The sequence below is a fragment of the Panulirus ornatus genome, chromosome 1 (assembly GCF_036320965.1).
Source record: "Panulirus ornatus isolate Po-2019 chromosome 1, ASM3632096v1, whole genome shotgun sequence".
Taxonomy (NCBI): domain Eukaryota; kingdom Metazoa; phylum Arthropoda; class Malacostraca; order Decapoda; family Palinuridae; genus Panulirus; species Panulirus ornatus.
In genome coordinates this window covers 85,220,125-85,244,348 of record NC_092224.1, presented here as the reverse complement: position 1 = coordinate 85,244,348, position 24,224 = coordinate 85,220,125, and the positions used below count along the sequence as shown (strand labels likewise).

Sequence of the window (24,224 nt, the reverse complement as noted above, 5' to 3'; positions counted from 1 at the left end):
GGAATAATGTATACAGGATGATCTTCCTTCATAGGTTTTCTAGCCAATTCATATGCCGGAGGGACTGGTTGGGTTGGGAGAAGCCATCTGCTTCACTATCCTGCCTCCAGCTATATATAGCTATATAAGCAGAAATCTCAGTGTTTAGAGCAGCAGGTCTTCTGTTGCCTGCCTCTTCCATATACTCCCATGTACAGAACCAATAGCCTTCAATATGGAATTCTTTACCTCAAGAATATCACCAACTGGCTGGACAGGCATGCAACACAAGATCATTACCACATAAATAGAAAGACTTCTTAGTCAAAGTGATGAAAAGAAGTACAAACATTCAAGGACCAAAAATATTCAGTCCAGTTTTTACAGCCATTACGAACACTATGGATGCTAGTGGATATATCTAGAAAGGTCCAGGAAGACAATCTGTATAGTAACTGCTGCTGGACCAACCAGGATATGGTGGCTACGTAGGCACACGAGCAGAAGCTTCCAGTAGCCCGATTGTAGCAACATGACAGCTCGGTCCTATACACAGCTATCGGGGCGGAGGAAGACACAGAACTAATCTAAAGTAGACGTAAGGTTTCCCAAGATTATTAGATCATGGAGTATCCATCTTCATAGAGAGAATAATCTCATTTTCTCTACTCTTTTTCAATTGACTTTTTAAACCATTTGATTCTTTCTGCGCTCTTCGTCCAGTGGGTAATCTGGAAACTAGAACTGGATTAAATATTCTAAATGTGTGGTTAAAGAGATCCTGAGGGCTGGTAGGGTTTCTCATTCCGTTATGGGGATTTCTTTTGATGGATTCGAGTAGTGTTTGCTCTTCCAGCAGAGGCGAATACTTTATTCACAGCCGGATAAATCTTAAAGTCCCACTCTTTAAGAACCATTTTCATATCTTTTCAAAACGTCAAGGATTCATCTCTTAATCTTCTTAAAATCACGACATCTTCAGTGAATATCATATGCCACCTCTCAAACCAAGCGGGATATGTTTATGTTTTTCTGAATACTTCAGCAGTAACTCTGGAATATCACAAATTAGTAATCTTCTGCGATCGCAGAATCTAGACATCTGTAGACAAATTCAGGACCACATGATCTGCATACATTACCAAGAGAACTGGTAATTCTCCATGCACGTATATAAGCGATCAGCTCGCTAACTCGCTTGGTTATCAAACTATCAGATTTCACTTTCCGGAGGAACCCTCCACTTGGGCACAGTCTCGATGGTCATCTAGTAATCTAAAGTACATTGTCATAGGACTTTTTTTTGTACTAGTTTTTTTGCGGCAGAAACACTACAATATATTCGTGGACAACATATGCTGCAGTATCAGCAGTATTAACCATCTAACTTACGTCTTTCTCAAAGGAATATATACGTTTACTTGGATAAAACAAGTTATCACTCTCCTTGGTACTTTGGCGAGAATAATAATTAAACGTATTTCTTGTACACATTTTCCACACCCATTATTTTTCGTCGTGGCATCAGCTGATACAACAGATATATTGAAATATGGCTTGGCGAGATCACTTTGCTCAGCACCCTTGTGTAAATGCATTCTTTTTTTTTTTTCTGGTGTCCTTTCGTTTCAGCGAAGGCATTAACTTAAGTGTCCTAACGTCATACTACCGTACACATCACGTCCTACCGTACACGTCACCTTGCGTCGTGAAATACCTCTGGATGTAAAGAAAACCTCATCTGTGTCGCCACCTTACCCTGCCACTTGGGATACACCTCGCTGTGTCGTCAACCTAAACTTACCAGTGAGGTAGAACTTGGTGTGTCATCACACCAGTCAATGAAGACCTTGCTGCGCAATCTCGGAAAAGGCTTTGCTATGTCATCATTTCACAGTCGAGTAGCAAACCTTGATGTGTTATCATCGTCTTGCACTGACAGTGGAGGAGGAGGAGGAAGAGAACTTGCTGTCGAATCATCTTACAGTCATTAAGGTAAACCTTGCTGTGTTATCTTACACGGACAGCTGGGCTAACCATGCAATCTCATAGTCTCTCGCTGTCAGATGGGCAGACCTTGCTGTGTTATCTCACTCGTCCCATGCGCAGAACTTCCTGCATTATAATCTTCCACTATCAGTTCGTTCGACATTACTGTGTTATCATAATCTACCACTGGAGTAGAGCTTCCCATGTCACCAGCCCGTTTATGAGAAAGGCTATCATATCACCTTTCATTACAGAGACGTTTATCTCCTCACATCACACCATAACTACAGGGAGGAGCTCCTTACCATCTCGAGTACATGGATAATGTCAAAGTAGTACAGTTAAACTGTAACCTTGTGCTGCTGTAAGGTGAGCTTAAGCACTGGAGGGGGGTCAACCCTGTTCTACCATAAGCGTACTTCCAGATGAAACACCATTACTGCAAAACAAGTTGACATTATTGAAGGTTGCTTTGAACGTCTTCTCACACCGCTGTGTTTCGCCATATTGCTTTGTTAAGCTCGCATATTGCTAAGAAACACCATACGTGCCACACGGACATACTAATAATGATATAATATTGATGTTATCATCTTTACGGTACTTTGTGGCAACAAAATAAGACACAGTTGTTTGGATCTTAGATTAATATTGGGGGGAAACAAGCTCCAGTTTCTTTGTTACGGTGAATAGAAGAAAATCTTAAAAGACTGATAAAGAATGGACCGACCTTGCCAGGATTCGAACCTGGAATCTTCTGATCCGTAGTCAGACGCGTTATCCGTTGCGCCACAAGGCCTGTTATACATGACTCTCTCTCTCTCTCTCTCTCTCTCTCTCTCTCTCTCTCTCTCTCTCTCTCTCTCTCTCTCTCTCTCTCTCTCTCTCTCTCTCTCTCTCCGCTTGTTTCTATCTGTAATCTAAAGCCTAAACACACAATTAAATGAAATAAAAATAATAGTAATAAGGTTGATATAACAATAGCTATCTCAGCACACTCAAAGGACTAGATACTATTCACTCAGGATCAGATAGCTGGAGCCCAGAAACGTTAGAATTAAGGCTGCTCATTGGTCAATGCAACACCCATGAGCGTGGTATATCCACAGCTCTTCTTACTTTAAAATATATATCCATAATTGTAAATTGCCTGCAATATAAGCAGCCAGTTTGAGTACGGAATAATTTCCGTAGCTAAAGAGGTAAAAAATTAGCATAAAACGTTTAGTTATAAAAAAAGATTATAGTTGGTTATAAAGTTTTATATAACGATGATGTGTGACGTTTGAAGTAAACGCGGGAAAGTGGGCGTTCTCACTCAACCAAGTTGCGTGCTTGGTCTCGCAATGCAGTGGTGCCAAGTGTACGGACTCGTACTGTAAATATTGGTTATCTGCCAGTTTTCATTATTCTGTAAATAATCATTACTTGCCAGTTTACGTAATTTTTTGTAATAATTTGTGTCTGGTTTCATCTTACATGACTCAAAGTAAAAAAAAAAAACTGGGCAAATTCGACATCAGAAGTTGAAAGGGCTTACATGGGGCACCAGCGCATTACATGCGCTTTCAGATCGTCAGTTTAATATTTTCATATCTATTCCCCACGATGCGTTTAGCATTGATCACTATATTTCGGGAGATATAAGGCAATCAAATACTGTTCCTGACTTGTTATACCACCTCTTATTTCGCTATATTTCTGGCTGGGGAAATATTTGAAAATGAAGAAATGGCGGGAACCAAAAGCGACGTGTGCCAAAGTCTGCCGACACTGCAACTTACTCCCTATTATTTAATGGTTTCTGGTTGTTTATTCCACACCTTCTTACTTCAATGTGATATTATGAAAACCTTTTTATTATAGTATGATGTAATAGACTTGACAGGTGTCGTGAACAGGTAATGTTTACAGAGCAGGCGGGTGAGCCAATGTTATAATTGTCAGATTTTCCAAATCGTAATCGGCAGTAATCACATCTAATGATTACAATCATAAGATACCAGAAAATATTTGAGATATATCATGACGCAACGTAAACCAATGAATGGCAATAAAAAATCGCCTCCCTCTGGCCGGAGATGTTCCTGCGGCGGCCAGTCATTGTGGTCTGGTAACCAAAGTGACTCCCTACTCCAACACGCACACCCTTCACCTGTTTGTAACCAAAGTGACTTCCTACTCCACCACGCACACCCTTCACCTGTTTGTAACCAAAGTGACTCCCTACTCCACCACGCACACCCTTCACCTGTTTGTGTCCACTAATACCAGCTAAGCTTTGAGTCAACACAGTTACCAGATCTGAGTGAACAGGGTAGAGCAAAGATAACTTGGGTGATATCTTAAAAAGAAAATAAGTTTGAGGACGTAACTTGACTTGACGTCATCTCGCACTGCGATGGAATCTTACAATCTTCTTGAGAAACCTTACGTGGCATATGATCACAGTGATAAAGATAAATGATATTACTATCTTAAGATAACTGATATCACTATCTTGGAAAAAGATAACAGACTTTATAATCTTAAAACAACGTTGCGAAAACACGCGACGAAAGTAACTTGATAGGATGATTGAGACCTGAATGATATTGTAGAAAACGAGCCTCAGATGTTTCCTTGATATGAATAGAAATCACAGCATCGTTCATAAAGAATGACCCGACCTTGCCAGGATTCGAACCTGGAATCTTCTGATCCGAAGTCAGACGCGTTATCCGTTGCGCCACAAGGCCTGTTAGTTGAGAAAATACTCTCTCTCTCTCTCTCTCTCTCTCTCTCTCTCTCTCTCTCTCTCTCTCTCTCTCTCTCTCTCTCACACACACACACACACACATGTACGCTTGTTTCTCTCTGTAATCTGAGCCATAGGCACACACGCTACACTAAATGAAGCGACAGTGGTAGTTTGACTCGAAGATAACAACAGTTCTCTTAAGGGCAATTTGAGAACGGATAAAGATCACTCGAGGATATCTTGAAGAAAAAAAAGAAAGACATGCGAGATAACATACACTTCCAGTGTACTGAGCCTGGACCGCTGCGTCAAAGGCGGTATGATAAGAGGATCAACTCGAGTGCTGAGCCTGAGCTATTGCGTCAGAATCAGTGTGCCGAGCCTGAGTTGTTGCGTCATAGTCAGGGTGTTGTGCCTGTGCAGTGCATCACAGTTAGTGTCTTGAGCCTGGGCTGTTGCGTCAGAATCAGTGTGCCGAGCCTGAGTTGTTGCGTCATAGTCAGGGTGTCGTGCCTGTGCAGTGCATCACAGTGTCTTGAGCCTGAGCTGTTGCGTCAGAATCAAGTGTGCCGAGCCTGACCTGTTGCGTCACAGCCAGCTTGCTGAGCGTAACGGCGAACACAGCCAAAGCTCTTAGTCTAAACGGTTGCGTCACAACCTCTATGCTAACCCTGAGTTCTTTTGAGTCACGGGCCTTTGTGTTGAACCTGAACTCTTTGCGTCACAGGCAGGCGGCTGAAGCTACGAGTCTTGCGTCACAGGCCCGTGGGTTGAGCTATGAGCTGTTGCACATCAGTGTGTCTGCTTGACCGACCCTCATGGAAACTACAATGGCTGAGCAGACAGACTAGACGTCTTGTATCTCGCCTCACCCCACACCACACCTGCAGACCCCCCCACGTCCAGGGACCACCTATACACCACAGATGCATAGGATAAGGACCAAAAGACCTCGCGTTACTTGACTTGGCGTCAACTCACACTGCTGTGGTGGGGTACCTGATTGCGATGGGGCATCGTTCACACTGCTCGTGTTAGACCTTGCCTGCCATACGGTCATACGAATCAAGAACTAGAACTGATGACGTCGCCGTCTTCAAGAGAATTTCGCGGAAACACGCGAAAGTTAAGAGGACAGAACTGTTTGGATGTGGGATTGAGAGGAAACCATCTCCAGGTGTTAATTTCATAATGTGCTAAAGAAATTACATAGTACCTTTCAAAAATATGACCCGATACAAAAATATGACCCGACCTTGCCAGGATTCGAACCTGGAATCTTCTGATCCGTAGTCAGACGCGTTATCCGTTGCGCCACAAGGCCTGTTATACATGGCATTCTCTCTCTCTCTCTCTCTCTCTCTCTCTCTCTCTCTCTCTCTCTCTCTCTCTCTCTCTCTCTCTCTCTCTCTCTCTCTGGGTATGGGATTGCATCACACTGCATCACAGCCACTGTGCTGAGCCCGAGACTTTGCGTCACAGTCAGTGTGCTGAGCTTAAACTGTTGCGTCACAGTCAGCTTACTGAGCGTGAGACGTCCGTCACATCCAATGTGTTGTCTAAACTGTTGTTTCACAACCTTTGCTGTAACACTTTTGCGTCATAGCCTGTGTGCTGAACCAGAGTTGTTGGCTACTGCCACTGTACTGATTCCGAACTACTGCGTCACAGACAGTTTACTGAACCTAAATTGTTTAGAGAGAGAGAGAGAGAGAGAGAGAGAGAGAGAGAGAGAGAGAGAGAGAGAGAGAATTCTTTCCGTAGCATCACCTAAGGACAACCAAATCATAGGTCGCATGTAGAAACAAACGATGGATAATCAAAAGATGATCCCCGATAGTAACGCACATTCGCGTCCATACCAGTGTCAAAGCAGCGCTCATAGCTGCGTCACAGCGAGTGTGACGAGCCTAAACTTTTTCGTCACAAAGTCAGTGTGTTGAGAGGTAACTATTGCGTCACAGGGAGCGTGCTAAGCCTACGCTATTGCATCATAGCCAGTACGATGCGCCTAAGACGTTGCGTCAAAGCCAAATGTGCTAAGCCAGGGTTGTTGCGTCACAGCTCAATATGCTGAGCCAGGGTTGTTGCGTCACCAATGTGCTGAGTCAGGGTTGTTGCGTCACCAATGTGCTGAGTCAGGGTTGTTGCGTCACCAATGTGCTGAGTCAGGGTTTTTGCGTCACAGCCCAATGAGCTGAGCCAGGGTTGTTGCGTAACAGCCAGTTCACTGAACCTCAGCTATCAAATTCCAGCGTATGTGCAGAGCCTTAGCTATCATATCCCAGCGTATGTGCTGAGCCTTAGCTATCATATCCCAGAGTATGTGCTGAGCCTTAGCTATCATATCCAAGCGTATGTGCAGAGCCTTAGCTATCATATCCCAGCGTATGTGCAGAGCCTTAGCTATCATATCCCAGCGTATGTGCTGAGCCTTAGCTATCATATCCCAGCGTATGTGCTGAGCCTTAGCTATCATATCCCAGCGTATGTGCTGAGCCTTAGCTATCATATCCCAGCGTATGTGCTGAGCCTTAGCTATCATATCCCAGCGTATGTGCTGAGCCTTAGCTATCATACCCCAGCGTATGTGCTGAGCCTTAGCTATCATATCCCAGCGTATGTGCAGAGCCTTAGCTATCATATCCCAGCGTATGTGCTGAGCCTGGGCTGTGTTAGCAGAGTGTGCCTTGTATATTCCCTTGACGGTACAGTTCCAGGCGCCCCTCCCATCTCCATACCACCGATGCACAAGAAACAAAAGATCACACGCTACTTGAAGATAATGTTGCTCTGCCTGTCATCTCACACGGTCGTGGTCTGTCACACTGCGTTCTTAAGCTCACGCTATTCGCAAGAAATCGTAACGTGCCAAACGTTCGAACTATAAAACTTTTGTGTACTTTCTCTAGGGAACGTGAAAACACGCGTAAGTAACAAGAAGGGATTGTTTAGATCAATATGATGTTGTAGAAAACGAGCTCCAGATGCTTTCTAAACGATGGAGAGAGAAATTACGCAGTACAGCAATAAAGAATCGTACGACCTTGCCAGGATTCGAACCTGGAATCTTCTGATCCGTAGTCAGACGCGTTATCCGTTGCGCCACAAGGCCTGTTGATTTGTGCCTCTCTCTCTCTCTCTCTCTCTCTCTCTCTCTCTCTCTCTCTCTCTCTCTCTCTCTCTCTCTCTCTCTCTCTCTCTCTCTCTTGTTATCTGAAACAACATATACGCTGGAGTAACAGTAGGTTGAACTGAAGATAACAATAGAAGTCTGTGCTCATTCTAAGGGCTGGAAAAGCTTAAGCTGTTGCGTCACTGTCAGCGTGACGGGCCTGACCTGTTGTGTCAGAACTGTGCTAAGCCTGGGCTGTTGCGTCACATCTAATGTGTTGAGGCTTAACCGATGCGTCACAGCAGGTGTGCTGAGCATAAGTGGTGCTTCTGCGTCACAAGCAGTGTGCTATGCCTGAGCGATTGCGTCCCAGCCTGTTAAGTCTAAGCTGTGGCCTCACAGCCAACAGCCTAACCCTCAGATATCGTGTCGGAACCAGTGTGCTGAGCCTGGTCGGAACCAGTGTGCTGAGCCCAGCTGGACTGGTGTGGGTCAAAGCCAAGGCGTGCTGAGCCTCAGATAATGTGTCCGACCAAGTTGGCTGAACCAGAGTTGTTACGTCACAGTGTATGTGCTAAACCTGAGTTACGTAAGCCCTCTTGTGCTTTCTCTTTTGCAAAGACCATGATGGTACAGTTCCAGAGACCCCCCCATCTCTATACCAACTAGACCACAGAAGCATAATACGAGTTTTCACATTACCTGAGTAATGCCTTTCATTCAACATCATCACCTCACACTATCGTGGTTCACCTCACTGCCTTGTAAGCACATACAATTTTCTAAGAACCTTCCATGCAATACGTTCACGCTAAAGAGAAAGCAAAAAAATGCCAGTGTCTTAGATCTTTAGAAAACAAGCGAAAATTAGATTTGGATGATAATACGTCGAAGAAACGAGATCCAGTTGTTTACGTATTACTAAGACGAGAAATTACATTGTACACAAACAAAGAATGGCCCGACCTTGCCTGGAATCATCCAATTCGTAGTCAGTCGCTCCACAAGGCCTGTTGATTGTACAGATTCTCTCTCTCTCTCTCTCTCTCTCTCTCTCTCTCTCTCTCTCTCTCTCTCTCTCTCTCTCTCTCTCTCTCATCTATCTATCTATCTATCTCAATCATGTGAGCCTTCTATCTATCTGTATTCTGAACTCTAAACACGCGCTGAAAAAAAAAAAAAAAAAAAAAAAACTTGAAGATAACAGCAACAGTTGCCAGAGTTCGCTCGACGGAAGACGAAAGATCACTTGGGGAGGAAATCTTGACATCACACTGTATCATGGGTAACGTGCTGAGCCAGCCACACCTTTTTTGCGTCAGAGCCCAATGGGGTTAAGACTGAACCGACGCGTCAGGGGGAAGCCAGTCTGATCAATCCTACCAGCTGTTTACTCAGGGAGCCAGTCTGATCAATCCTAGCTGTTTCCTCAGGGAAGCCAGTCTGATCAATCCTAGCTGTTTCCTCAGGGAAGCCAGTCTGATCAATCCTAGCTGTTTCCTCAGGGAAGCCAGTCTGATCAATCCTAGCTGTTTCCTCAGGGAAGCCAGTCTGATCAATCCTAGCTGTTTCCTCAGGGAAGCCAGTCTGATCAATCCTAGCTGTTTCCTCAGGGAAGCCAGTCTGATCAATCCTAGCTGTTTCCTCAGGGAAGCCAGTCTGATCAATCCTAGCTGTTTCCTCAGGGAAGCCAGTCTGATCAATCCTAGCTGTTTCCTCAGGGAAGCCAGTCTGATCAATCCTAGCTGTTTCCTCAGGCCAGAATGTGCTGAGCCTGAGTGGCGAGAGACGATGGCCACTTGTTTTGATCTTCCAGAGGCCACGATGGCACAGTTCCAGACCAGTTCCAGACCCGCGCAACGATACCACCTACACCAAAGATGAATGATACAAGAAACAAAGATTTTCACAATGCTTGACGTAACCTTAAGTTGACGTCATCTCACACAGCCGTGGTTTGTCTTGCTGCGTTGAAAGCAGCTCAAAACTGTGTAACCCTCGGAGACTTAACATGTCAAACGCCCACACAAAGAAAGAAAATGAAGCGACACTACAACCTCTCGAGAATTTTGAGAATGCACCCCAAAGTAAGAGCTTATGATTCTTTGGGTCAGGAAAATATCGTACGAAAAGAGCCGACCTTGCCAGGATTCGAACCTGGAATCTTCTGATCCGTAGTCAGACGCGTTATCCGTTGCGCCACAAGGCCTGTTGCATGTCATTGCATCTCTCTCTCTCTCTCTCTCTCTCTCTCTCTCTCTCTCTCTCTCTCTCTCTCTCTCTCTCTTCCACTTGCTTTCTATTTCTACACTGAAGCCAAAACAGACACTGAACAAAACGAAATAAATACAGTAGGTCGACTTGGAAATGGCAGTTCTGCAATTAACTCTAAGGACAAGAAAAGATCATTTGGGAAAATCTTAAACGTATTGTACAACATCACACTGCATCACAGATAGTGAGCCAAGCCTGAGCCATTGCGTCAGAGCCAGCGTGTTGCTGCTGAGCCTGAGCTACTGCGTCAGAGCCAGTGTCCTGAGCCTGAGTTGGTGCGTCAGTCACTGTGCGGAACCTGAGCTTTTGCGTCACAACCAGTAAGCTAAGCATAAGCTGTTGCGTCAGAGCCAGTGTGCTGAGCCTGAGTTGGTGCGTCAGAGCCAGTGTGCTAAGCCTGAGCTCTTGCGTCACAATCAATAAGCTGAGCATCTGTTGCGTCAGAGCCAGTGTGCTAAGCCTGAGCTTTTGCGTCACAGTCAATAAGCTGAGCATAAGCTGTTGCGTCAGAGCCAGTGTGCTAAGCCTGAGCTCTTGCGTCACAATCAACATGCTGAGCATAAGCTGTTGCGTCAGAGCCAGTGTGCTGAGCCTGACCTGTTGCATCATAGCCAATGTCCTGAGCATGAGTTGTGATAGCTAAGCGCCTTGTGTTTTGTCATTCCACAGACCATGATGGTCCAGTTCCAGACCTCCATCTTGGTACCACCTACACCACACATGCACAGTACAACCAAGTTTTCACACTACTCGAGTACATATCCTTCACTTATCATCATCTCACATAGTCGTGGTTTGCCTTACTGCGTTATAAGCTCATACAAGTCTCGAGAAACCTTACCTGCAATACGTTCACATTTAACAAGAGTAAAATTGATGTCATGATCTTATGGGAACTTTGTGAAAACGCGCGAAAGTACAGCATAAGATTATTTGGATCAGAATATACTAAAAAACGAGATACAGGTGTTTCCTTAAACGTAAGAATGGAAATGATTTATTATGAATATAAAGAGAGCCGACCTTGCCAGGATTCGAACCTGGAATCTTCTGATCCGTAGTCAGACGCGTTATCCGTTGCGCCACAAGGCCTGTTGATTTGTCTCTCTCTCTCTCTCTCTCTCTCTCTCTCTCTCTCTCTCTCTCTCTCTCTCTCTCTCTCTCTCTCTCTCTCTCCCCACTTATTTTCTACTTCTACACTGAAGCCAAAACAGACGCTGAACAAAACGAAATAAATACAGTATGGCGACTTAGAAATGGCAGTTCTGCAACAAAATCTAAGGACAAGAAAAGATTATTTGGGAAAATCTTAAAGAAAAACGTATTGTACAACATCACACTGCATCACAGATAGTGAGCCAAGCCTGAGCTATTGCGTCAGAGCCAGCGTGTTGGTGCTGAGCCTGAGCTACTGCGTCAGAGCCAGTGTGCTGAGCCTGAGTTGGTGCGTCAGTCACTGTGCTGAACCTGAGCTATTGCGTCACAATAAGCTGAGCATAAGCTGTTGCGTCAGAGCCAGTGTGCTAAGCCTGAGTTCTTGCGTCACAATCAGTAAGCTGAGCATAAGCTGTTGCGTCAGAGCCAGTGTGCTAACCTGACCTGTTGCATCATTGCCAATGTCCTGAGCACGAGTTGTGATAGCTAAGCGCCTTGTGTTTTGTCATTCCACAGACCATGATGGTCCAGTTCCAGACCTCCATCTTGGTATCCCCTACACCACACATGCACAGTACAACCAAGTTTTCACGCTACTCGAGTACATATCCTTCACTTATCATCATCTCACATTGTCGTGGTTTGCCTTACTGCGTTATAAGCTCATACAAGTCTCGAGAAACCTTACATGCGATACGTTCACATTTAACAAGAGTAAAATTGATGTCATGATCTTATGGGAACTTTGTGAAAACGCGCGAAAGTACAGCATAAAATTAATTGGATCAGAATATACTAAAAAACGAGATACAGGCGTTTCCATATCAATAAGAATGGAAATGACTTATTATGAATATAAAGAGAGCCGACCTTGCCAGGATTCGAACCTGGAATCTTCTGATCCGTAGTCAGACGCGTTATCCGTTGCGCCACAAGGCCTGTTAGTTATACCGATTCTCTCTCTCTCTCTCTCTCTCTCTCTCTCTCTCTCTCTCTCTCTCTCTCTCTCTCTCTCTCTCTCTCTCTCAGCATGGATTTCGCGACGACTCAACCCAAGTGTTCAAAACTGGAACAAGTTCCATAAAATAAATCACGAGCATCTTTTCGAAATACAAGATAATACGGTTACCAGGGCGTGGGAAAAGGCTTTTTCGATACGTGTGTAGAGCTCTGAAATATGTTACCTCTGACGTAGTGAATGCTAAGACTACCTTCAAAATCCGTTTAGACAAACATTTCATAAATTCAGGTATACTCAGTGAAAAATAGAAATAAACGACAGCGGTAACGGGGACACTACAAAGCTAATGTGCAGCAGCTGGGAGTGTGTGATAGCGTAAAAAAATTGCTAAGTGGAATTACATTTTCTTGTTCAGTTAAATTTTTTCTTTAAACATCCCAGTCGTGAACCAATCAGGTCTCCTGTTGTTCGTCTTTCTCTAAGTAAACTTATGTTTTAAGTGTTTTTGTTTCTAGCTTTAATCAGATGCCTATTCAAAAACAAACGAAAAATAAACAGCAAGTCGACTTTTAAGATAACAATAGCTATCTAATCTCTCTCTAAGGACGAGATGACATTACTCGTAAGTCTTAAAGAAATAGGAATACGTATGGGATGACAGTCCATTGCATCTAAGCTAGTATACGCAGCCTCAGCTTTTGCGTCACAGCCAATGTGCCAAGCTTGAGTTGGTGCGTCAGAGCCACTGTCAGCTAAGATAACTCTAACAGAAATCACTTATTCTATGAATAAGAAGAGAGCCGACCTTGCCAGGATTCGAACCTGGAATCTTCTGATCCGTAGTCAGACGCGTTATCCGTTGCGCCACAAGGCCTGTTGCATAATCAATTGTTCTCTATCATGTGTGCCTATTTCTATTCTGAAGTCAAATCAGAAGCTGAACCAAACGAAAAAAAGACAGTCAGTAGGCTTGAAAATGACAGTTCTCTAAGCTCACTCTAAGGACAAGAAAAGATAATTTGGGAAAATCTTAAAGAAAAAACGTATTGTACAACAGTACACTGCATCACAGATAGTGAGCAGAGCCTGAGCCATTGCGTCAGTGTGATGGAGAAGAGTTGTTGCATCGTAGCGAATGGCCTGAGCTGCAATTGCCAAGTGTCTTGTGCTTGGCCTTTCCAGTGACCATGATGGTACAGTTCCAGACCCCCATCTTGATATCACTAACACCAGAGATGCATTGCATAAACAAAGATTTGATGTTACTTAACTTACTGCGTTATAAGCTCACACTATTCCTGAAATACCTAACTTGCCATACACTTCCACCAACAAAGATGCAAAACTTATCACTTTCATGAGGTTTGTGAAAACGTGAGAGAGCAACAAGATGCGATTATGATCAGAATTATGTACGACATGAGCTCCAGATGTTTCCTGAACAACAAGAACAGCAGATACATAGTACACTGATGATGAAAAATGGTTCGACCTTGCCAGGATTCGAACCTGGAATCTTCTGATCCGTAGTCAGACGCGTTATCCGTTGCGCCACAAGGCCTGTTCGTTATATCGATTCTCTCTCTCTTTCTCTATATCTAAGAAAAAAGAAGACAAGAAGAAAAGGAGACTTCGCAAAGACTTAGCGTTTAGAATTCTGAACGAGTTCGATGAAGTAAATCACGAGCATCTTTTCAAAATATAAGAAAATACGGTTACCATGATCAATGGAATTAAACTTAAAAGCTAAAGGGTGTAGTAGGGACCTGGAGAAAAAAAAAAAAAAAACTTCCTATACGTGTGTTGAGCACTGGAGTAAGTTACCGTCACACGTAGTGAATGGTATGACAAATACCTTCAAAAGCGTCTAGACAAACATTCTATAAATTCAGGTATACGCCAAGAAAAACACCAGAAATAAACTTTATAAACGACAGCGGTAACGGGGACACTAAAAGGCTAATGTGCAGCAGCGGGGAGTCACTCATAGCTTAAAACCATACTTGAGCGGAATTACATTATTTTTGATACAATTTTTTTCCCCAGACGACACATTCGTGGGCCAACCAGGCCTCCTGTAGTCTGTCTTTCTCATGTAAACTCGTGTGTTATTTGTAGCTTTAATCAGAAGCCTAATCAAAAACAAACGAAAAAAATACAGCAAGTCTACTTTAAGTTATCTAATCTCACTAAGGATAAGATCACTCAGGGGAAGTCTTAAACAAATATGAATAACGTATGGGATGCCAGCACACTGCAACCTAGCTAGTATATCGAGCCTTAGCTCTTGCGTCAGAGCCAGTGAGCTGAGCCTGAGTTGGTGCGTCAGAGCCACCATCAGCTATGTCTGAGCTCTTGCGTTACAATCATTACGTCGAGCCTAAACTGATGTGTTAAGGCCAGTGCACTGTAAGCCGAGCCTAACCTGTTGTGTCAGAGCCAGTGTACTGTAGCTGAGTTGTTGCACCGTAGCGAATGGCCTAAGCCTGAGTTGCAATTGCCAAGTGTCTTGTGCTTGGCCTTTCCAGTGACCATGATGGTACAGTTCCAGACCCCCATCTTGATATCACTAACACCAGAGATGCACTGCATAAACAAAGATTTGATGTTACTTAACTTAAATTTGTAATGATCTCACACTACCGTTGTCTGTTTTACTACCTTATAATCTCACACTATTCTTGAAATACCTAACTTGCCATACACTTCCACCAACAAAGATGCAACACTTATTACTTTCATGAACTTTGTGAAAACGTGTGAGAGTAACAAGATGCGATTATGATCAGAATTATGTACGACATGAGCTCCAGATGTTTCATGAATAACAAGAACAGCAGATACATAGTACACTGATGATGAAAAATGGTTCGACCTTGCCAGGATTCGAACCTGGAATCTTCTGATCCGTAGTCAGACGCGTTATCCGTTGCGCCACAAGGCCTGTTCGTTATACAGACTCTCTCTCTCTCTCTCTCTCTCTCTCTCTCTCTCTCTCTCTCTCTCTCTCTCTCTCTCTCTCTCTCTCTCTAAGAAAAAAAGGAGACAAGAAAAAAAGAGACTTCGCAAAGACTTAGTTTTGAATTCTGAACAAGTTCGATAATGTAAATCACGAGCATATTTTCAAAATATAAAAAATAGTTACCATGATAAATGGAATTAAACTTAAAAGCTAAAAGACGTAGCACGGACGTGGGAAAAAACTTCTTTTCCTATAGGTGTGTTCAGCACTGGAGTAAGTTACCGTCAGACGTAGTGAATGGTATGACTATAAATACCTTCAAAAGAATCAAGACAAACATTTTATAAATTCAGGTATACGCCGAGAAAAACACCAGAAATAAACTTTATAAACGACAGCGGTAACGGGGACACTAAAAGGCTAATGTGCAGCAGCGGGGAGTCAGTGATAGCTTAAAACCCTACTTGAGCGGAATTACATTATTTTTGATACAATTTTTTTCCCCAGACAACACATTCGTGGGCCAACCAGGCCTCCTGTTGTCTGTCTTTCTCATGTAAACTCGTGTGTTATTTGTAGCTTTAATCAGAAGCCTAATCAAAAACAAACGAAAGAAATACAGCAAGTCTACTTTAAGTTATCTAATCTCACTAAGGATAAGATCACTCGGGGGAAGTCTTAAAGAAATATGAATAACGTATGGGATGCCAGCACACTGCAACCTAGCTAGTATATCGAGCCTTAGCTCTTGCGTCAGAGCCAGTGAGCTGAGCCTCAGTTGGTGCGTCAGAGCCACCGTCAGCTATGTTTGATCTTTGGCGTTACCATCATTACGTCGAACCTAACCTGTTGTGTCAGGACAAGTGTACTGTAGCAGAGTCGCTGTATCGTAGCGAATGGCCTGAGCCTGAGTTGCAATTGCCAAGTGTCTTGTACTTGGCCTTTCAAGTGACCATGGTGGTACAGTTCCAGACCCCCATCTTGATATCACTAACACCAGAGATGTATTGCATAAACAAAGATTTGATGTTACTTAACTTTAATTTGTAGTGATCTCACACTACAGTTGTCTGTCTCACTGCGTTATAAGCTCACACTATTCTTGAAATACCTAACTTGCCATACACTTCCACCAACAACGATGCAACATTTGTCACAGTCTTTCATGAGCTTTGTGAAAACGCGCGAGAGCAACAAGATGCGATTATGATCAGAATCATGTACGACATAAGCTCCAGATGTTTCGTGAATAACAAGAACAGCAGGTACATAGTACACTGATTATGAAAAATGGTTCGACCTTGCCAGGATTCGAACCTGGAATCTTCTGATCCGTAGTCAGACGCGTTATCCGTTGCGCCACAAGGCCTGTTCGTTATACCGATTCTCTCTCTCTCTCTTTCTCATTATCTAAGAAAAAAGAAGACAAGACAAAAAGTTGACTTGGCAAAGACAGCGTTTAGAATTCTGAACGAGTTCGATGAAGTAAATCACGAGCATCTTTTCAAAATATAAGAAAATACGGTTACCATGATCAATGGAATTAAACTTAAAAGCTAAAGGGTGTAGTAGGGACCTGGAGAAAAAGAAAAAAAAACTTCCTATACGTGTGTTGAGCACTGGAGTAAGTTACCGTCAGACGTAGTGAATGGTATGACTATAAATACCTTCAAAAGCGTCTAGACAAACATTTTATAGATTCAGGTATACACCAAGAAAAACACCAGAAATAAACTTTATAAACGATAGCGGTAACGGGGACACTAAAAGGCTAATGTGCAGCAGCGGGGAGTCACTGATAGCTTAAAACCCTACTCGAGTGGAATTGCATTATTTTTTATTAAAATTTTTTCCCCAGACAACACATTCGTGGGCCAACCAGGCCTCCTGTTGTGTCTTTCTCGTGTAAACTCATGTGTTATTTGTAGCTTTAATCAGAAGCCTAATCAAAAACAAACTAAAAAAATACAGCAAGTCTACTTTAAGTTATCTAATCTCACTAAGGATAAGATCACTCGGGGGAAGTCTTAAAGAAATAGGAATAACGTATGGGATGCCAGCACACTGCAACCTAGCTAGTGTATCGAGCCTTAGCTCTTGCGTCAGAGCCAGTGAGCTGAGCCTCAGTTGGTGCGTCAGAGCCACCGTCAGCTATGTCTGAGCTCTTGCGTTACAATCATTAAGCCGAGCCTAACCTGATGTGTTAGGGCCAGTGTTCTGTAAGCCGAGCCTAACCTGTTGCGTCAGAGCCAGTGTACTGTAGCTGAGTTGCTGCCTCGTAGCGAATATCCTGAGCCTGAGTTGCAATTGCCAAGTGTCTTGTGCTTGGCCTTTCCAGTGACCATGATGGTACAGTTCCAGACCCCCATCTTGATATCACTAACACCAGAGATGTATTGCATAAACAAAGATTTGATGTTACTTAACTTAAATTTGTAATGATCTCACACCACCGTTGTCTGTCTTATTGCGTTATAAGCTCACACTATTCTTGAAATACCTAACTTGCCATACACTTCCAACAACAAAGATGCAACACTTACCACAGTCTTTCATGCTTTCATGAGCTTTGTGAAAACGTGAGAGAGTAACAAGATGCGATTATGATCAGAATTATGTACGACATGAGCTCCAGATGTTTCATGAATAACAAGAACAGCAGGTACATAGTATACTTATGATGAAAAATGGTTCGACCTTGCCAGGATTCGAACCTGGAATCTTCTGATCCGTAGTCAAACGCGTTATCCGTTGCGCCACAAGGCCTGTTCGTTATACAGACTCTCTCTCTCTCTCTCTCTCTCTCTCTCTCTCTCTCTCTCTCTCTCTCTCTCTCTCTCTCTCTCTCTCTCTAAGAAAAAAAGGAGAAAAGAAAAAAAAAGAGACTTCGCAAAGACTTAGTTTTGAATTCTGAACAAATTCTATAATGTAAATTACGAGCATATTTTCAAAATATAAAAATAGTTACCATGATAAATGGAATTAAACTTAAAAGCTAAAAGAGTTAGAACGGACGTGGGAAAAAACTTCTTTTCCTCTAGGTGTGTTGAGCACTGGAGTACGTTACCGTCACACTTAGTGAATGGTATGACTATAAATACCTTCAAAAGCATCAAGACAAACATTTTATAAATTCAGGTATACGCCGAGAAAAACACCATAAATAAACTTTATAAACGACAGCGGTAACGGGGACACTAAAAGGCTAATGTGCAGCAGCGGGGAGTCACTCATAGCTTAAAACCCTACTTGAGCGGAATTACATTATTTTTGATAATTTTTTTCCCCAGACAACACATTCGTGGGCCAACCAGGCCTCCTGTTGTCTGTCTTTCTCATGTAAACTCGTGTGTTATTTGTAGCTTTAATCAGAAGCCTAATCAAAAACAAACGAAAGAAATACAGCAAGTCTACTTTAAGTTATCTAATCTCACTAAGGATAAGATCACTCAGGGGAAGTCTTAAACAAATATGAATAACGTATGGGATGCCAGCACACTACAACCTAGCTAGTATATCGAGCCTTAGCTCTTGCGTCAGAGCCAATGAGCTGAGCCTGAGTTGGTGCGTCAGAGCCACCGTCAGCTATGTCTGAGCTCTTGCGTTACAATCATTAAGTCGAGTCTAACCTGATGTGTTAAGGCCAGTGTTCTGTAAGCCGAGCCTAACCTGTTGTGTCAGGCCAGTGTACTGTAGCTGAGTTGTTGCACCGTAGCGAATGGCCTAAGCCTGAGTTGCAATTGCCAAGTGACCTGTGTTTTGCCTTTCCAGAGACCATGATGCTACAGTTCCAGACCCCCATCTTGATATCACTAACACCAGAGAGATGTATTGCATAAACAAAGATTTGATGATGTTTCTTAACTTTAATTTGTAGTGATCTCACACCACCGTTGTCTGTCTTACTGCGTTATAAGCTCACACTATTCTTGAAATACCTAACTTGCCATACACTTCCACCAACAACGATGCAACACTTACCACTGTCTTTCATGAACTTTGTGAAAACGCGCGAGAGTAACAAGATGCGATTATGATCAGAATTATGTACGACATGAGCTCCAGATGTTTCCTGAATAACAAGAACAGCAGGTACATAGTACACTGATGATGAAAAATGGTTCGACCTTGCCAGGATTCGAACCTGGAATCTTCTGATCCGTAGTCAGACGCGTTATCCGTTGCGCCACAAGGCCTGTTCGTTATACAGACACTCTCTCTCTCTCTCTCTCTCTCTCTCTCTCTCTCTCTCTCTCTCTCTCTCTCTCTCTCTCTCTCTCTAAGAAAAAAGGGAGACCGCAAAGACTTAAGTGTTTAGAATTCTGAACAAATTCTATGATGTAGATCACGAGCATATTTTCAAAATATAAAAAATAGTTACCATGATAAATGGAATTAAACTTAAAAGCTAAAAGACGTAGCAAGGACGTGGGAAAAAACTTCTTTTCCTCTAGGTGTGTTAAGCACTAGAGTAAGTTACCGTCAGACGTAGTAAATGCTATGATTATAAATTTCTTTAAAATCGTTTAGACAAACACTTTATAAATTCAGGTATACGCCGAGAAAAACACCAGAAATAAACTTTATAAACGACAGCGGTAACGGGGACACTATAAGGCTAATGTGCAGCAGCGGGGAGTCAGTGATAGCTTAAAACCCTACTTGAGCGGAATTACATTATTTTTGATAATTTTTTTCCCCAGACAACACATTCGTGGGCCAACCAGGCCTCCTGTTGTCTGTCTTTCTCGTGTAAACTCATGTGTTATTTGTAGCTTTAATTAGATGCCTAATCAAAAACAAACTAAAAAAATACAGCAAGTCTACTTTAAGTTATCTAATCTCACTAAGGATAAGATCACTCGGGGGAAGTCTTAAAGAAATAGGAATAACGTATGGGATGCCAGCACACTGCAACCTAGCTAGTGTATCGAGCCTTAGCTCTTGCGTCAGAGCCAGTGAGCTGAGCCTCAGTTGGTGCGTCAGAGCCACCGTCAGCTATGTTTGATCTTTGGCGTTACCATCATTACGTCCAACCTAACCTGTTGTGTCAGGACAAATGTACTGTAGCAGAGTCGCTGTATCGTAGCGAATGGCCTAAGCCTGAGTTGCAATTGCCAAGTGTCTTGTACTTGGCCTTTCCAGTGACCATGGTGGTACAGTTCCAGACCCCCATCTTGATATCACTAACACCAGAGATGTATTGCACAAACAAAGATTTGATGTTACTTAACTTTAATTTGTAGTGATCTCACTACAGTTGTCTGTCTTACTGCGTTATAAGCTCACACTATTCTTGAAATACCTAACTTGCCATACACTTCCACCAACAACGATGCAACATTTATCACAGTCTTTCATGAGCTTTGTGAAAACGCGCGAGAGCAACAAGATGCGATTATGATCAGAATCATGTACGACATGAGCTCCAGATGTTTCGTGAATAACAAGAACAGCAGGTACATAGTACACTGATGATGAAAAATGGTTCGACCTTGCCAGGATTCGAACCTGGAATCTTCTGATCCATAGTCAGACGCGTTATCCGTTGCGCCACAAGGCCTGTTCGTTATACCGATTCTCTCTCTCTCTTACTCTATATCTAAGAAAAAAAGACAAGACAAAAAGTTGACTTCGCAAAGACTTAGCGTTTAGAATTCTGAACGAGTTCGATGAAGTAAATCACGAGCATCTTTTCAAAATATAAGAAAATACGGTTACCATGATCAATGGAATTAAACTTAAAAGCTAAAGGGTGTAGTAGGGACCTGGAGAAAAAAAAAAAAAAAAACTTCCTATACGTGTGTTGAGCACTGGAGTAAGTTACCGTCAGACGTAGTGAATGGTATGACTATAAATACCAACAAAAGCGTCTAGACAAACATTTTATAGATTCAGGTATACGCCGAGAAAAACATCAGAAATAAACTCTATAAACGATAGCGGTAACGGGGACACTAAAAGGCTAATGTGCAGCAGCGGGGAGTCACTCATAGCTTAAAACCCTACTCGAGTGGAATTGCATTATTTTTTATTAAAATTTTTTCCCCAGACAACACATTCGTGGGCCAACCAGGCCTCGTGTTGTCTGTCTTTCTCATGTACAACTCGTGTGTTATTTGTAGCTTTAATCAGATGCCTAATCAAAAACAAACGAAAGAAATACAGCAAGTCTACTTTAAGTTATCTAATCTCACTAAGGATAAGATCACTCAGGGGAAGTCCTAAACAAATACGAATAACGTATGGGATGCCAGCACACTGCAACCTAGCTAGTATATCGAGCCTTAGCTCTTGCGTCAGAGCCAGTGAGCTGAGCCTGAGTTGGTGCGTCAGAGCCACCGTCAGCTATGTCTGAGCTCTTGCGTTACCATCATTAAGTCGAGCCTAACCTGAAGTGTTAGGGCCAGTGTTCTGTAAGCCAAGCCTAACCTGTTGTATTAGAATCAGTGTACTGAAGATAAGTTGTTGCATCGTCGCGAATGGCCTAAGCCTGAGTTGCAATTGCCAGGTATCCTGTGTTTTGTCTTTCCAGTGATGGTACAGTTCCAGACCCCCATCTTGATATCACTAACACCAGAGATGCATTGCATAAACAAAGATATGATGTTACTTAACTTTAATTTGTAGTGATCTTACACCACCGTTGTCTGTCTTACTGCGTTATAAGCTCACACTATTCTTGAAATATCTAACTTACCATACACTTCCTCCAACAAAGATGCAAAACTTACCACAATCTTTCATGAGGTTTGTGAAAACGTGTGAGAGTAACAAGATGCGATTATGATCAGAATTATGTACGACATGAGCTCCAGATGTTTCCTGAATAACAAGAACAGCAGGTACATAGTATACTTATGATGAAAAATGGTTCGACCTTGCCAGGATTCGAACCTGGAATCTTCTGATCCGTAGTCAGACGCGTTATCCGTTGCGCCACAAGGCCTGTTCGTTATACAGACTCTCTCTCTCTCTCTCTCTCTCTCTCTCTCTCTCTCTCTCTCTCTCTCTCTCTCTCTCTCTCTCTCTAAGAAAAAAAGGAGACCGCAAAGACTTAAGTGTTTAGAATTCTGAACAAATTCGATAATGTAAATCACGAGCATATTTTCAAAATATAGAAAATAGTTACCATGATAAATGTATTTAAACTTAAAAGCTAAAAGACGTAGCACGGACGTGGGAAAAAAACTTCTTTTCCTCTAGGTGTGTTGAGCACTGGAGTAAGTTACCGTCACACGTAGTGAATGGTATGACTATAAATACCTTCAAAAGCGTCTAGACAAACATTTTATAAATTCAGGTATACGCCGAGAAAAACACCAGAAATAAATTCTATAAACGACAGCGGTAACGGGGACACTAAAAGACTAATGTGCAGCAGCGGGGAGTGACTCATAGCTTAAAACCATACTTGAGCGGAATTACATTATTTTTGATAAAAATTTTTTCCCCAGACAACACATTCGTGGGCCAACGAGGCCTCCTGTTGTCTGTCTTTCTCATGTAAACTCGTGTGTTATTTGCAGCTTTAATCAGAAGCCTAATCAAAAACAAACTAAAAAAAAAACAGCAAGTCTACTTTAAGTTATCCAATCTCACTAAGGATAAGATCACTCAGGGGAAGTCTTAAAGAAATAGGAATAACGTATGGGATGCCAGCACACTACAACCTAGCTAGTATATCGAGCCTTAGCTCTTGCGTCAGAGCCAGTGAGCTGAGCCTGAGTTGGTGCGTCAGAGCCACCGTCAGCTATGTCTGAGCTCTTGCGTTACCATCATTACGTCGAGCCTAACCTGATGTGTTAAGGCCAGTGTACTGTAGCCAAGCCTAACCTGTTGTGTCAGGCCAGTGTACTGTAGCTGAGTTGCTGCCTCGTAGCGAATATCCTGAGCCTGAGTTGCAATTGCCAAGTGTCTTGTGCATGGCCTTTCCAGTGACCATGATGGTACAGTTCCAGACCCCAGAGATGTATTCCATAAACAAAGATTTGATGTTACTTAACTTTAATTTGTAGTGATCTCACACTACCGTTGTCTGTCTTACTGCATTATAAGCTCACGCTATTCTTGAAATACCTAACTTGCCATACACTTCCACCAACAACGATGCAACATTTATCACAGTCTTTCATGAGGTTTGTGAAAACGCGCGAGAGTAACAAGATGCGATTATGATCAGAATTATGTACGACATGAGCTCCAGATGTTTCCTGAATAACAAGAACAGCAGATACATAGTACACTCATGATGAAAAATGGTTCGACCTTGCCAGGATTCGAACCTGGAATCTTCTGGTCCGTAGTCAGACGCGTTATCCGTTGCGCCACAAGGCCTGTTCGTTATACCGATTCTCTCTCTCTCTCTCTCTCTCTCTCTCTCTCTCTCTCTCTCTCTCTCTCTCTCTCTCTCTCTACGAAAAAGGAGACAAGAAAAAAAAGGAGACTTCGCAAAGACTTAGTGGTTAGAATCCTGAACAAGTTCCATAAAGTATATTACGAGCATCTTTTCAAAATATACGAAAATACGGTTACCATGATCAGTGGAATTAAACTTAAAAGCTAAAAGACGTAGCAAGGACGTGGGAAAAAACTTCTTTTCCTCTAGGTGTGTTAAGCACTAGAGTAAGTTACCGTCAGACGTAGTAAATGCTATGATTATAAATTTCTTTAAAATCGTTTAGACAAACACTTGATAAATTCAGGTATACGCCGAGAAAAACACCAGAAATAAACTTTATAAACGACAGCGGTAACGGGGAAACTAAAAGGCCAATGTGCAGCAGCGGGGAGTCAGTAACTGATTGCTTAAAAACCTACTTGAGCGGAATTACATTATTTTTGATACAATTTTTTTCCCCAGACGACACATTCGTGGGCCAACCAGGCCTCCTGTTGTCTGTCTTTCTCATGTAAACTCGTGTGTTATTTGCAGCTTTAATCAGAAGCCTAATCAAAAACAAACGAAAAAAATACAGCAAGTCTACTTTAAGATAAGTTATCTAATCTCACTAAGGACGAGATAATATCACTCGGGGGAAGTCTTAAA

At 42.7% G+C, this 24,224-nt stretch overlaps 1 protein-coding gene and 16 non-coding genes across 17 annotated transcripts in view; all 17 read right to left on the bottom strand.

The window, feature by feature from the left end:
* The window catches only part of LOC139750394 (glutamate receptor ionotropic, kainate 2-like), a 690,745-nt gene that overhangs the window by 610,480 nt on the left and 56,041 nt on the right, over nt 1-24,224 (bottom strand). The gene's annotated exons all lie outside the window — the stretch shown is intronic.
* On the bottom strand, nt 2,695-2,767 carry TRNAR-ACG (transfer RNA arginine (anticodon ACG)). Its single transcript has one exon. It is a non-coding gene; the product is annotated as a tRNA-Arg (tRNA).
* TRNAR-UCG (transfer RNA arginine (anticodon UCG)) lies at nt 4,634-4,706 on the bottom strand. Its single transcript has one exon. It is a non-coding gene; the product is annotated as a tRNA-Arg (tRNA).
* On the bottom strand, nt 5,960-6,032 carry TRNAR-ACG (transfer RNA arginine (anticodon ACG)). Its single transcript has one exon. It is a non-coding gene; the product is annotated as a tRNA-Arg (tRNA).
* Nucleotides 7,751-7,823, bottom strand: TRNAR-ACG (transfer RNA arginine (anticodon ACG)). Its single transcript has one exon. It is a non-coding gene; the product is annotated as a tRNA-Arg (tRNA).
* Nucleotides 9,960-10,032, bottom strand: TRNAR-ACG (transfer RNA arginine (anticodon ACG)). The gene has a single exon. It is a non-coding gene; the product is annotated as a tRNA-Arg (tRNA).
* Nucleotides 11,117-11,189, bottom strand: TRNAR-ACG (transfer RNA arginine (anticodon ACG)). Its single transcript has one exon. It is a non-coding gene; the product is annotated as a tRNA-Arg (tRNA).
* TRNAR-ACG (transfer RNA arginine (anticodon ACG)) lies at nt 12,119-12,191 on the bottom strand. The gene has a single exon. It is a non-coding gene; the product is annotated as a tRNA-Arg (tRNA).
* TRNAR-ACG (transfer RNA arginine (anticodon ACG)) lies at nt 13,015-13,087 on the bottom strand. The gene has a single exon. It is a non-coding gene; the product is annotated as a tRNA-Arg (tRNA).
* TRNAR-ACG (transfer RNA arginine (anticodon ACG)) lies at nt 13,702-13,774 on the bottom strand. The gene has a single exon. It is a non-coding gene; the product is annotated as a tRNA-Arg (tRNA).
* Nucleotides 15,085-15,157, bottom strand: TRNAR-ACG (transfer RNA arginine (anticodon ACG)). The gene has a single exon. It is a non-coding gene; the product is annotated as a tRNA-Arg (tRNA).
* Nucleotides 16,472-16,544, bottom strand: TRNAR-ACG (transfer RNA arginine (anticodon ACG)). The gene has a single exon. It is a non-coding gene; the product is annotated as a tRNA-Arg (tRNA).
* Nucleotides 17,869-17,941, bottom strand: TRNAR-ACG (transfer RNA arginine (anticodon ACG)). Its single transcript has one exon. It is a non-coding gene; the product is annotated as a tRNA-Arg (tRNA).
* TRNAR-ACG (transfer RNA arginine (anticodon ACG)) lies at nt 19,299-19,371 on the bottom strand. Its single transcript has one exon. It is a non-coding gene; the product is annotated as a tRNA-Arg (tRNA).
* Nucleotides 20,666-20,738, bottom strand: TRNAH-AUG (transfer RNA histidin (anticodon AUG)). The gene has a single exon. It is a non-coding gene; the product is annotated as a tRNA-His (tRNA).
* TRNAR-ACG (transfer RNA arginine (anticodon ACG)) lies at nt 22,052-22,124 on the bottom strand. Its single transcript has one exon. It is a non-coding gene; the product is annotated as a tRNA-Arg (tRNA).
* TRNAR-ACG (transfer RNA arginine (anticodon ACG)) lies at nt 23,440-23,512 on the bottom strand. Its single transcript has one exon. It is a non-coding gene; the product is annotated as a tRNA-Arg (tRNA).